Source organism: Mustelus asterias, unplaced genomic scaffold (genome assembly GCF_964213995.1).
Source record: "Mustelus asterias unplaced genomic scaffold, sMusAst1.hap1.1 HAP1_SCAFFOLD_35, whole genome shotgun sequence".
Lineage (NCBI taxonomy): Eukaryota > Metazoa > Chordata > Chondrichthyes > Carcharhiniformes > Triakidae > Mustelus > Mustelus asterias.
Window position 1 is genome coordinate 1425335 of NW_027590117.1, and position 10414 is coordinate 1435748.

The 10414-nt window shown below is 42.3% G+C and overlaps 1 non-coding gene across 1 annotated transcript; it reads left to right on the forward strand.

Moving 5' to 3' along the window:
* The first annotated feature begins 1786 nt into the window (after positions 1-1786).
* trnal-cag (transfer RNA leucine (anticodon CAG)) lies at positions 1787-1869 on the forward strand. Its single transcript has one exon. It is a non-coding gene; the product is annotated as a tRNA-Leu (tRNA).
* Positions 1870-10414: the final 8545 nt, after the last annotated feature.

The following is a 10414-nucleotide window of genomic DNA, read 5'->3' on the forward strand; positions in this document are numbered from 1 at the left end:
GTTTAACACGATGGAGTTGACATGTATGCCTTCTGTGATCGTATAACCATAGATTCATATAGATATATTCATCATACTTTATTCCTCTTATCCTGATATAAAGTATGATACAAACCTGGATGTATATTAGTTAACTTGTTTGTGCAAAACCTGTGATATTGTTTCAAGGATATAAATGACGAACAATCGTGGCCTTGGAGATCGAACAAACTACGCAGAGGAAGATACTGCTGATGCAACAAGAATCTCACCACGAACAATGACAGACATCTCAGAGAATTGCAATGTAATGAGGGCAGGGCCCGGGCCATATATAAACTCTGTTCTTACTTGTGTTCGAAGAGAAGGCTGGGGGTCCACTGTTAGGAACCTCACTTCTCCCATAATTGTGAAAATAAACCTGCACTTTGATCCACTAATAGTGTCAGATGTTTTTTTTTACCTGCAACAGATTCGATCTGTTGAACTGTGCCTGTACAAGTGACTTGTTCTGACTGTCAGCTTCCAGAACTGAAAGATAGTTTCTAAATTAATTCTGTATCTGTCAATCTTTGATACTGCAACTGAGTTTATGTATCCCCTCAGTTTGAATCAGCTATTTATTTTGTTTATTCATTCCTTGGATATGGGCATCGTTGACTGGGCCCGCAATTGTTGCCCATCCCAAATTGCCCTTGACCTGAGCGGCTTGGTAGGTCGCCTCAGAGGACATCTTCAAGTCACCAAAGTTGCTGAGCGTCGGGGGCCACATGGAGGTGAAGACCAGGAAAAAAATGCATTCCTTAAAGGACATGAGTGAACCAGTTGTGTTATTTTAAGGCAATCGATTAATTGTCGTTAGACTTTTAATACCAAATGTTTTTATTGATGTCAAATTTCACCATCTGCTGTGGCTCTGTGTGTGAGTGTGGATTAATCCTTTATATTCCCTCACAAACACTGCGATCCCCTTGCTTTTGTGAATTCCTAAGACGCACTTGTACCTCTGAGACCCTGATGGGCGGGTGGAGGGTTGGGTGAGGGTTGAAGGCAATGCTGCAGAATGCTGAGTGTGAAAAGAGTCGATTTTAAAGCATGTATGCAGGAAAGTGAAGAGTGAACTTAGAAATCATAGAAACCCTACAGTGCAGAAGGAGGCCATTCGGCCCATCGAGTGTGCACCGACCACAATCCCACCCAGGCCCTACCCCCACATATTTACCCGCTAATCCCTCTAACTACGCATCTCAGGGACAATTTTTAACCTGGCCAATCAACCTAACCCGCACATCTTTGGACTGTGGGAGGAAACCGGAGCACCCGGAGGAAACCCACGCAGACACGAGAAGAATGTGCAAACTCCACACAAACAGTGCGAAGATCACAGAAAAGCTGTGTCTGGAGCTGCGCCCAAGAGTCAGGATTGTGTTGTCAGTGAATGGACTGAAGGAACAAACGACATGCTGGAAATATTCAGCAGCTCCGAAAGTAGCTGTGGAGAGATATTCCTGTCGCCAGGATGTAACTCTCCAATTGGATACTTCATGTTGCTCAGATCTGACACTCTCAACACCTTCGTGCAAGGAACAGATAGGGCGGGAATTGGGTTTTTGTTGATTTGAGAAAACAGCGCAATGCAGCAATGAGAAACTCCTCACCTCCCGGCAGCTTGGGGAAGGATGGGACTCAGATACAGGCCTCTGTCTGGGGTTCGAAAATGGAAAAACGCATCGTGTTTTAAAAGTAACAACAATAAAGGTGGAATTCAATTCGATTTGTGCAGATATTTTACACTTGTGCAAATGTCGTCAGGATGGCCGAGCGGTCTAAGGCGCTGCGTTCAGGTCGCAGTCTCTTCTGGAGGCGTGGGTTCAAATCCCACTCCTGATAGCTAATTTTACTTCGCGAGGCACCATTCAAAACCAAGAAATCTCTCACCGGGCAGCAGATGCGGAGAAACAACGACCACTCAGAGACCCACACCACACTGACTTGGAAAGATATCGCCGTTCCTCTGGCTGCTTCACAATCCAGGAACTCCCTCCCGAACAGCAGTGTTTGTGCACACGCACTGCAGTGCTCCAGAGGAAATTCGTCACCAATTACACTAAGATAATTAATTTGGAGAATAAATGATTCCCGTGCCAGCGACACACATAGCCCTCATGAATGAAGTATGTTTTTAAAAAATCACCTTGCGCCACAGAAGGAGAACGTCTGCCGTCAGAGCAGAAAGCTGTGTTTGTGAATGACATCCTGAACACAGCTACTTTTATACTTGATGTGTGTCTGAAAACAATAAATCGAACCAGCTCACGATAAATCACTCAATGTTTAGCGGAAGAGTTGCACTGAGTGATGTGTGTGATTCCCTCTGATGTGATTGTTCAATGTCGGGAAAGGTGGGTTTCAAAGGCTTTCAGGGAAATCGGTGCAGTCTCGATGGGCCACTGTGGGATTCAATTATTTTTCTTTCATGAATCTATCCGAGATCCTATTGCATCTGTGGAGAGAGAAGCGGCCGTTCCCGTGAAAGGTCTGCATCTGAAATGTGAACTATCTCTATTTGCAGAGATATGTTCCAGATCTGGTAGTGTCCCTTTTTGCACAAATACCGCCAGATCAGGAACGCATTTCCAGTTTCCGCTGTACAAGCCGAAGCATCAAGCTGGTTTAGTTGATTAAGGCGCTTGTATGATAAGATCCTGAGTTCAAATCCGAGCAGAGCTTTGACTTCTTTTAGGCGGTATTTGTAAGTCACAGCACGCCTTTCTTCCTCGCCAATGTTGTCCTTCCCTTTACAGTGGATGATCTACAAAGATGAAACAAAAGCATATTTCGAGATCCCACAAATATCTCTAATATTTATTTACACGGTCCAGGTATTTTCATAATATTGCAGTAAAACACTTTAAATCTACAATAAACCCAATGCTGTCAGTTCTTCAAACACAGCTTTCCATTTTTTTTCTCAGGGAATTTCTAACACAGTCCAATGACCTTAGAATCATACAATCCTAACAGTGCTGAAGGAGACCATTCTGCCCATCGAGTCTGTACCGACTTCCCGACAGAGAATCGGAAACAGGATCTATCCCCACGGCGCCACACATCCACCCCACTAATCTGCCTATACAAACACCTTGGGAACCAAGGGAAAACTATCATGGCCAAACAACCCAAGCTGCTCATCTTTAGGCTGGGGAAGGTAACCGGAGCACCTGGTTTCCTGAGAAACTTGCCTGGATAAATGCAGCTTGAACAACACTACAGAGGTTTGGCACCATCCAGGACAAAGCAGCCCACTTCATTTGCTTCGCATGAATAAAAAATCACTCCCTCCACTACCGATACACAAGGCAGCAGTGTGCACCATCTGTGCTCAAGGTGCATTGCAGCAACACAGCAAGGCTCCTTTGCCAGCACCTTCCAAACCCACGACAACTACAGCCTGGAAGGATAGGCGCAGCAGACACATCAGGATAACACCACCACGTTGCAGGGCATTGATATCTATTCATTGATTGTAGTTATTTATAAGTTGTTGTTGTTGTTGTTGCCTGTATGCGTTCTTTAACATCGTTCTCTTCCAAAAGAAGCGAAATATCTAACTGAAAATGTATGTTACTATTTTTAACGCAATCAGAGAACGTTGTGTCAAATCTTATGAAAGCCACTGGGGTTTGCATTTTCTTCCCAAGTCAGTGGTTTCCCTGAAAGCCGAGTAAACAGAAACAGCATGGAGAGATGGCAGAGCAGGAAATGTCGGTGCCAAAGCTGAATCACATCAATGAAGCAGCAAACCGTTTGCGAACAAACTGATCCAAAATTCGACTCTGGTGGGATTTAAACCCACAACCTCTGAGTAGTTAACTTACCATTATTTAGAAGTCTTACGCGCTATCCATTGCGCCACAGAGCCACATGGCGCATGTTGGAAGTTTATTTTACAGGTCCATATATGGATTCTTGACAATGCAGAAACTCTGGTAACAATCTCATCGTTAAAACATCGGGAACAGTTAAGAGGAACTTCATTGATTGCAAGTCATGTTGGGACATCTTATGTCTGTTAAAACAGCTGTGGAAATACAGATCTTTGTGCCCTTTATACAGGAAATCTGTCCATCACAGAATGATCCTCCCTATCTCTCTTCCTCATTCTCTTGTACAGCTTGGAGTCGGATCTCGCAGGCTTGATAGTCACGATACACATTCTACTCCATCTGTCACAGGGCGGATCAGAACATGTTCCCAATTGCAGTAAAACACCTGCACAGAACACAACGCAAAGCTGGAAGCGAGAAATCTGAAACAAACACAGAAAATGCTGAAAATGCTCAGCAGGCGAGCATTTTCACTTTTGATTCATGGAGATTTCTGTAAAACCAGCTCCTGAAGCACAGCACGGCTGCACAGTTTAAAGTTTCCTTTCATCCACAATGGATGCACCATTCTATTGTTTTCAACAACTCAAATTGATAATGTGCATTGTAATTCTAATCGCCACAGCCTGAAAATCTCTTCAGGCAGTGCTGTCACCCTTTGATTTTAAATTTGTATATCCATTCTCTATCTTTTAAAGCGACTATTGAAACTGTATCCATCACCCGCTCAGTTCTTTGTCAATGAGAATGAAAGCTGCAGATATGTTTGGATAACTTTCAGCGCTTCATTAAACTCACCCGCTAAACATTGAAAGGTGACAGTGTTTAATCAAAGAATGGTTGTATTCATTCAGTTCTTATTAATGGAGAATAGGAAAGTTGGAACATAATGCAATCTGGGCAATATAACTGAGCAGAGTGAAACACAATTGGGACTGGGCAGGATAAGCCGACCATGGGCAGTTCTCAAAGTGAAGGTGCGACGTTGACTGAGCTGTCAGACGGAGCAGGGGTCGTTGCAGAGTAAAGGAACGGAGGAAAGTGGGAGTGCTAAATGTTTAACCATTGCTGCACAAGTGGACGGTGAAATGCAGACTTCAGGCTGGATATTCAATGTGTTCTGAGATGGGTGAATAGACTGTGGAATCTTGGCATGCTAAAAGTGCCATAGGGATTAGGAAGGCTAAAGGTGTACCCTTTATTTCATATCACCTCTCCTCGATCTTCGGACCCAAATGCATCACTTCACACTTCCTTACATTAATTAAATTGCATCTGTCACGTCTGTGCCCATTCCACCAGCCTGCCTATATCTTCTTGAAGATTATCAATATCCTTCTCACTAAAGGTCATAATATTTTCAGGTTTTGTACCACTGGCCAATTTTGAGATTGAAACCTGTGCAGCCAGATATAGGTCAGTAATATATCTCAAGAAAAGCAAGTTTCTCTCGATATACCATCCCCAATCGGAAATAAATAACAGTTTGTGTAATACATGCTTTACTAGGTTTGTACTAATAAGTAGACGGTTGCATAATGAAATTCTAACTATGCTAAGTAACAATGATTCAAAATGCCACTTTGTTCAAAAGAAAATACATACCAGTGCTAATACTTTCACTTAAAAACCATAACCTTGCTGATTTATCGGTATTGAAATGATGAATGCCGAGGAAAGCAGCGTACTGGTAGATTTCGAATTGATATGGCCAACACATTCAGTATATCGAAATTCCTCCGTCCCAATTCAATATAATGTGAACAATTCTTGTATGTTGTGTCCCTCTCTGATGCAGCACATTTCCACTCCATCTGACGAAGGAGCAGCGCTCCGAAAGCTAATGGTATTTGCTACCAAATAAACCTATTGGACTTTGACCTGGTGTTGTTAAAACTGTTACAAAAATCAGTCTACCAGAGTATGCTGACATCTACTGGCCGCAATACAGAACTGCAGCAGAGCGGAAAAAAATCGCATAAACTGTCGATGTTGCAGAGACAGATCAAACAGGAATTAATGATTGGATGTCAGCATTAAATCCCACAGAAAATTCGATATTAATGTACTTTCCCATGCAGTCAGTATAACTTGGAATGTGCTAATACCTGGAGCAGTTGAGCCGACTAGCATCGATGTACTAAAGAGAAATCACGGGAATGGAGAATGAATTTTAGAGATAAGCAGATGATATTACATTGAAGATTTTGAGTAGAGGATCGTGTGTAATCATGTACTAATTAGAACAAATTTCCCGGTTTCAATTAGGGATCTTCCGGGTCGAATGTGTACAGATTTGCAAAGTCTATCAGATAAATTCATTATGAATGTCACACACATATGTCGCACCAGAGACAGAGCGGTACAGAATGAGTCCAACACTCATACATCAAGAATCTCTGAGTGGATACTAACAAAGAAAGGGAGACCATTCGGTTTTTTGTCTGTGCGCTGGTCTATACACGAACAACTAGGCACATCCCTTTCTCAGCCCTTGTCTCATAACCCTGCAAATACTTTCCTTTCAGATGCTGATCCCATTCCCCTTTGACAGCCCTGATTTGATGCTGCCTCTCCACCCTCTCAGGCAGTGCATTCCAGGTCCTAAACATTCTGCACATTAAAATCTACCCTTCTCTCCTCTGGCAATGGGAACAATATTTTTTCATCTATTCTTCTTAGAATGCACCGACAAACCCACCACCTCCACCATCTCGAAAGATAGCGGCAGCAGATCCATGAGAGCACCAGCGCTGCAAGCTCCCCACCAAGCCACTCACCGACCTGACTTGGAAATACGTCACGGCTCCTTCATTTTCTCACCAGCAAATCCTGAAAGACTGTTAAGCTAACAGCACTGTGGCTAGACCGATATCTCAGCGACTGCAACACTTCAGGAAAGCAGCAAACCATCACCTTCTTAAGGTCAGTTACGGATTGGCAACAACTGCTGACCTCGTCAGTGATACCCACCTCTCGAAATGAAAAGAACAAATAAAAACTCGCAATTACAACCGGAAACGGACAGATACAGATCAAATCTCACTCACATGCATGTGTTGGATACATTTTGAATCCCCCAATCACATTCACTAACAGAGGGTAAAAGGCAGTCAAAATATGGCGATCGTTATCCAGTTGCAGTGGAACCAGAGTTTTTCAACAACAGAGAACATCTAAACACAACATGCAACATTTTAACATAATATGGAACATCATGTGACCAGATAATTAACTTTCTGCCGATCAAAAAACATCTTCACGGAGAATATTTTGACACAACAGGGAACACGTTTACAGAACAGGGCACATATTAACAGAACATGAAAAACATGCACAAGGTGGATCATATTTACACAGCCGGAAAGACATTTACACCATCAGGGAAGCATTTTTCACAACAGCAGAAAACACCTCTCAACAACAGAGCACAGTTGCACAGCACGAAATACATTCACAAATATGGATTTGCAACAGAAAATTCCTTTAAATATCAGTGATAGATTCTCCAATTCCGTGTCTTGCCAGTTTCCCAGCACCTTTGTCTGTCGTTAGATATATCCAGACAATCTCTATTACTGCTATTGTTTGCTTTTCTCTGTCTGTTGTTTTCTCGGTGTGACGCAGTGGCTGAGCCTCCTGACACTGGTACTCGTGTTAAAGGATACAGGGGCGAAAATCTGCCTGGCTACATTGATAGGCAGCAGAGATCATTTTTACCGTAGCAGAGTGGCGCAGCGGAAGCGTGCTGGGCCCTTAACCCAAAGATTGATGGATCGAAACCATTCTCTGCTGCTCCAACTTGCACTGAAAATGAAGTAACTTGACAACATTACCGCAAAACATTTGTGACTTCTCCGTGGAATATGCAGACAGGTATTTACATCGATTCTCCTTTCCCCCAAAACCCTCGATCTGCAGTAAATCACTTTTATATGCAACCAGAGTTCGAAACAAGTACAAGGAACATGTAAACACAATATGCAACAATTTACTGACAGAAACATCTTCGCGGAGAATCTTCTTACACAACAGGGAACACGTTTGCAGAGCAGGATATATATTAATAGAACAGAAGAAAAAAAATTTACAAAGCCGGAAACACATTTACAACAACTGGGAAGCATTTCACACAACAGCAGAAAACAACTCTGAACAAAAATTGAGACAGTTACATGGGTACGATTGGTCTGGAGGAATATGAGACAAACACGGGCAATTAGCAACAGCCCGTTGGTAAAAAACTGGGCGGCATGGACAAGTTGGGCCGATTGGCCTGTTTCCATGCTGGAAACCTCCATATCACAGAGCACAGCAGGAAGTATATTTACAAACAGTGAAACATTTTGCACAACAACAGTGAACATCTTTGAAGAGCAAAGAGCACCGTTACACAGCAGGGAATATATTTACAAATATATTTACACTAGAAAACTCCGTTAAAACATCAGTGATCAATTCCGTAACTTGCCGGTTTCCCGGCACCTTTGTCTGTCGTTACACGTGTACAAACAGTTTATTTTGCTGTTCTTGTGCGTGTCTTTCTCTGTCCATTTTATTCTTGGTGTTCTGCAGTGGAATTGTCTGGCCAGACTGAGCCTCTTGATACTGGTGCTGGTGTTAAACAACAATGTAGAAGTCAATATCTGATCAGCTACATTGATAGACAACAGTTGGGGCTGCATTTACTGGAGCAGAGTGGCGCAGTGGAAGTTTGCCCATAACTGAGAGATCGCTGGATCGAAACCACTCTCTGCTATTTCCTATGAACAACGATAACAAAACCAGTTGACTGCAATTCTGCAACATTTACGTGTAATATGTAGAGATTTGCATTGATTCCTCTTTTCTGTTATAAGCCTCAAACTGCAGTACATCAATTTGATGTGCACACAAACTGTAGATACTGTGAACATACACCAGGATATATTAGTGTCCGAGGTAATGTTGCACAGGGCACAATTTCAGAATTTGTCGATAACGTGAAACGTAGAAGAATTGTGAACTGTGAGGAGGATGGTGTAAAACTTCAAAAATGAAATGGACAAGTTACAGATTAAATTCAAAGCTGAGAATGGTGAAGTGATTCATTCTGGTCGGACGATTATAGAGAGACAATGAAAAATAAAAAGGAAAACAGTTCCAAAGTATATAATCCATTTCATTAGTGAAGTTTCACAGTCCTACAAATCTAAATGAGGTGCAACATTGCAACTCTTAAAGAAAAGCAAATAATTACTGAGGATGCAGTCATCTGAAACGAAAAGAGAAAATGCTGGAAAATCTCTGCATGTCTGGCAGCATCCGTAAGGAGCGAAATGAGCTGATGTTTCGAGGGGTCATCTGGACTGATTTACTGCTAACTGGTAACTTCTTTAAAGTCAATAATAATCCATTCAAAATATCAGCATATGTATTTTACAATCATAATTACTCATTTGAATCAATTACTGCATCTCATATTGCTTCTTGTTAGCTCAAAAACGCATTTCGAAGTCATTTCACTGAATGCTGCTAATTTTAAGAGTGCCTTAATGTCGACTGGTTTAAAAATCTTACCACCGCATCAGGGGTTCCACTTAGAGGCATTAAATGTTATGAGACGCCTGGACAGAATGGGTAGGGACAAACTGCTCCCACTCGTGGAATGAAGAAGAATGAGAGAGAACAGTTTGAACATCATGAGCAAAGGAAGGGATAAGAACAAGAGGAAAACATTTTTCACACAACGAATGCTTAATGTGTGGAATGCATTGCCGGGGAGTGTGGTGGATACAGATTCAATTAAAACGTTCTGAAGGGATTCGACTGTTGTCTGAAAAGGAAGAATGTGCAGGATTATAGGGAGAAGGCTGAAATAAAAACAGAAAATAATAGAAACCCCAGCAGGTCTGGCAGCATCTATGGAGAGAGAAACAAAGTGAATGCTTCGAGTCTGTATGACTCTTCTTCAGAGCTAAAGAGAGGTTGAAATGTGACGGATTTTAAAATGTTGAAGAGAATTCGGAGCACAATCGAAATTGTACATTCAAGCAATTAGAAAAGGAAATTGCACGTTTGTTTTTATTGTAAGTGGTTTGGAGAAGATGAAGAAAGGTGTCCTGCTGCGATTGTACAGGAATTTATTGAGACCACATCTGCAGGACTGTTTACAGCTGTTGTCTCCACATTTGAGAAATGATAGAGTTGCATTGGAGGCGGTTCACTAGATTGCCACGGGGAATGAGGAGGTTATTCCGTGAGGAGAGGCTGAGTGAATTCGGCTGAGAGACACAGGAGCTCAGAACAATCTGTAGATGCTGACTGAATGCTTCCATGACTGTCCTCTGGGCAGACGAGTTGCAGATAAAGTTCAAGTAAAGTAAAGCAAAGTAAAGTTTATTTATTAGTCACAAGTAAGGCTTGCATTGCCACTGCAATGAAGTTACTATGAAATTCTCCGAGTCACCACACTCTGTCACACTCTCTCTGTGTGATGCTCTCTGTGTGACTCGCTCTCTGAGTCTCTCACACACACACAATCTCTCTCTCTGACTCGCAGCTTTTCA